A 4,473-nucleotide genomic window follows, 5' to 3' on the forward strand; every position below is an offset into this window, starting at 1 on the left:
GCAGGGGTGAGGGTCTGCGCAGGCGTAACTAGGCTACCGGCCCCTGCGCTCGGACCTGGGGGCGGGGCCACGGGCTGAGGGTGGGGTTTCGAGGGAGGAGGCCGTCCAGGGACGCCGGCGCATGCCCAGGGGAGGGTCCTGGGGTCCTGGCCCGTCTTAACAGGCTCCGCGGGAGCTGGACCCAGCTGATCCCAAGTTTCTAGAGAAACACTGCTTAGACTGCCTGCCACGTGGAGGGCACGCAGGGTCTTTAAGGCAACAATTAAAAGGACCTTGGTGAGTGAGGGCAGGTTACAGGTGAGATGGATTTAACCAGTGGTTACCCAGGGTTTGACCTCAGCTCAGCCGGCCGTCCTCCGCAGCAGCCCAGGCTTCCAAGGTAAAGGAAGTGAGAGCCCCACTAAGGCCTGGGCCTGGAGAGGGCACAGCATCACCTCCCAAGGTTCGGCTGCTGCAGAAGCCACGGAGTCACCCAGATCCTGGGGGCGGGGGAGGGGAGCTGACACCCCCACTTCTCCAGGGAAGGCGTTTCAGAGAACTCGTGGCCACAGTCATCCCAGCCCAACGTGGCAGTGTGTACAGGGGCTGAGGTAGTGTGGACACGCGGTGCTTCTGGGAGATTCCGGGAGACTCTGAAGGAAAAGGGGACGGTCTCAGCCAGGGTGAGGTAACCACGTGAACACATCTTACAAACCATGAATTGTTCCCCTGGTGCGTTGTCCGTGATCACGGCAGTAAATGCTGCATCAAGGCAAGGCTTTGCAGCTTCTTCCCAGTTGATAATGATGCAATCAAGCACCGAAGCCAAGCTCGCCCTATGAAGTTCATCAGGGACTCTAGGCTACCAACCTGGGAACACAAGGAGCAGACCCCACGGAAAGAGAGGTTTGCGCCCTTCGGGAACCAAGCCTCCTGCCAGGATACCCACTTCGGGCCACCCCCTCTGTATTCCGTTTCTGGCCACCAATATCCATGGAATGCTGCCATGTGCAGTGCCCTCCAAGGAACTGCAGTCTTGAGCTCCCTCCTGTCTGGTTCATTTTCTGACCCTTGTAGAGATGGATGTGGGTTCAAATACCGTTTGTCAAGTACATGTTTTTCTCATAATCGCATTGTGACAAAGACACGGCACTGAGTCAAAGGCGATTCCCAAGTATCCATCAAGCACCAGGAGCAGAGCCATGGATGAGACGCGTCATGTACTAAGTTGTTCCTGTTCCGAATTTCCCAGTGCACATTCTGTACACGTATGTGTCCACACATGTGGCAATTTTATATGCATGTCACAGATGGCAACCAGTCTTCTAGAGCCATCATGCCTACTGTGTAAAGACTGTTCTATGTAACCCATGACTTTCCTAAGGGAAAGACCTACCCTCCAAGATGGTTGAAATTAAGATGTCAGTTTTATGTTGAAAATCAGTCTTATGGCTGCCATTCTAAAATTTGTACCCCTTTTTATCATCTCTCATGTCAAAGATTCTTTCAAAACAGTCATTCTAAATTTCTTTTTTTTTTTTTTTTTGGTCTTTTTGCCTTTTCTAGGGCCACTCCTGTGGCATATGGGGGTTCCCACGCTAGTGGTCTAATCGGAGCTGTAGCTGCCAGCCTACACCACAGCCACAGCAACGCGGGATCTGAGCCACATCTGCGACCTACACCACAGCTCACGGCAACGCCGGATCCTTAACCCACAGAGCAAGGCCAGGGATCGAACCCACAGCGTCATGGCTCCTAATTGGATTTGTTAACCGCTGCGCCACGACGGGAACTCCACAAATTTCTTTTCTTGATTGGAGTTTAGGGCCTTCAATTTGGGGTATAAATGTTGAAGGTATTCTGTAGATTTGACCATGAAAAGTAAAGTGGCCGTCGCGGTTCACTTCCTACATAGAACTTCGTCATTTGATCCCCACGGAACCCCCCGCATGCTCGCTTTCTGTCCTAATGACCGACAAGGTAGGGTTTCTGGGCCGAGGTAACCCCTCTCCCAAGATCCTGCCGGCCCCCCACAATAGGCCGGGAGTAGCAACTGCACTGGCCCATTACTCAACTCAAATGCTGCACCTCTGACACTGGAGAAGGACCAGGCTCCGTTCCTAAGAAGTCACCGTGTTACAGTCCCTTCAAAAGCAACACCCGATTCCTTTTAAGCACTTGGGAAGCTGATGCAACTAAAAGCTGAAGCATCTGTGCATTACCTTCAGCCACTTTAATCCTCAGCTGAGCGACCTGTGAGGCGTTGTCAGCTGTAGGCAAAAGCCAGCCGTGAATCTGCAGGAAACAGACAAAGCAAGGAAAAAAGGGACGAAGTGGGGTCCTGTTACTAGTACAGGGCCAACTGAGGACAGAAAGCGGATTCCTAACTTCCTGACCCCTCTTTCAGCATCCCTAGAACTTTCCTCGCCCGTGTCCTGTCTGTATTCACGAACGTCTGTCCCGACTCCGTTCTCACCTTCACGGATTCCTCTGGAAATGCTTCTGGAGGCACCTTAAATGCTAAGTTGTAACAAAACAGTGAGAAAATGCAAGTCACAGAATTCGTGGAATAAAATGGTGCCATCCTGAAAAAAGTGAGCTCAGGATGAACTTAATCAGTGAACTATGCCACCAGGCGAGCATCTGGGAGCCCACGCAGAAGCGGAAGGCTCGCTTGAAGGTGAGCATCGCAGAGCAAACACGACAGAAAAATGCATTTATTTGTCTTAATGGTCCTCCCGCCACTCCCGATGTTGATATTCTTGTTAAATTTTAACTTTCCCGGCGGCAGTAGAAGCGACAGGCGATGCGGGGTTTCCAGGTTCTTAAATGGACGCAAAGAACGAGTTCAGCTCTCCCTTGCGATCCAAGGGTCTGACTCCCTCGCACACGGGCACACAAAACGCCCCTGGCACCATCAGGAACCAACCAACGCTGCAAGTTTCCATGCAGGAGACAGGCCGAGCGAGCTATGCTTTCTGTCCGTACCGGCTCCTTTTTTTTCCACCAGCTCACGGTATTTCTAGGCGGTGCATGTTACACTTTATAGGTTCTGATTTCCTGACGGGAAGGAAGGTATAGCGAAACCAGGTGTTTGAATGTTTTTATTTTGTCAGCTAAATTTCTCCAGTTCTTCCCAAATTTGAAAAGATCTGAGGTTGCTTCTAGGGATGTTATATTTTTTGGAAAGATCAGGTGGCAGTCAGTAAGGGGAAAAACTCATTAAACTGCCCTTTAGCTCAGATCATGACAGACACCACGGAAAGAAGGAAAGTTAGGCCTGTGTGGAGAAACAGAACTCTCTCTCCCTCTGTTTATTATTAATTTTTATAGAGCTGCACCCAAAGCAGATGGAGGTTCCCAGGCTGGGGGTCAGATCGGAGCCGCAGCTGCCAGCCGACGCCACAGCCACAGCCACAGCCACAGCCACAGCCACAGCAGATCTGACCTACACCACGGCTCACAGCAACGCTGGATTCTTAACCCACCGAGCAATGCCAGGGATCGCACCTGCATCCTCGTGGATACTCGTCAGGTCCTTGACCCACCGGCACTCCCTGTGTTTAGAAAAGGCGGCTGAGAACATCACAGGCAGATTCCAGCAGTGGGTAAGGGTGGACCAGATAGATGAGGGACTGAACCATGGCTTTTACACTGACATTTTAAAATGTGACATCTGAAAATTATATGAAGTTCAGATTTGGGGTCCATCCTCAGGTTTCATTGGAACCCAGCCACGCTTGTGCATGTACCTTCTACAGCTGCCTTTGTCCTTCGGTGACAGAGCTCAAGAGCTTGAGGAACAACAGAGCCTGCAAAGCCTAAAATATTTACTCTTTACCAAAAAAAAAGGTTTGCCAATCCCTAGGCCGGGTGATCTAAGGCCCCTTTCACCTCCAAATTCCTAGGAATTTTACTGTAGATAAGCTGGAGTCCTCCACCAAAGACAATGGACAGAACACACATCAGCATGATAAAATAAGGACCCCAGCAGAACCATTGGTCTTAGGCTGTCACCATTTCCCAAGGGACAGTAAAATAAGACCCAGTGACTCAGGACACATTGTAACTTCCTAGATATGAATTACTTTCAAAAATAGGCTCTTGGTTCTAGAAAGCAATGTTTAGGATTCTCAGCAATTCTATGAACAGGTTTTGCAGACCATTCGAAAAATTACCAAATAAAAAGAAAATGAACAAAAAAAAACAACCAATTCAGGGGTTCCCGTCGTGGCTCAGTGGAAACGACTCTGACTAGTATCCATGAGGACACAGGTTCGATCCCTGGCCTCTGCTCCGTGGGTTAAGGATCCAGTGTTGCTATGAGCTCTGGTGTAGGTTGCAGATGCCACGCAGATCTGGTGTTGCTGTGGCTGTGGCGTAGGCCGGCGGCTACAGCTGGGATTAGACCGCTAGATTGGGAACCTCCATATGCCACGGGTGCAGCCCTAAAACAAACAAACAAACAAACAAAAAACTCAACTCCCCAAGGAA

This window comes from Sus scrofa, chromosome 11 (assembly GCF_054392235.1).
Source record: "Sus scrofa isolate SSC_HxYL_T2T_F1_AM1 chromosome 11, Sscrofa_HxYL_maternal_Yorkshire_Landrace_v2.0, whole genome shotgun sequence".
Taxonomy (NCBI): Eukaryota; Metazoa; Chordata; class Mammalia; order Artiodactyla; family Suidae; genus Sus; species Sus scrofa.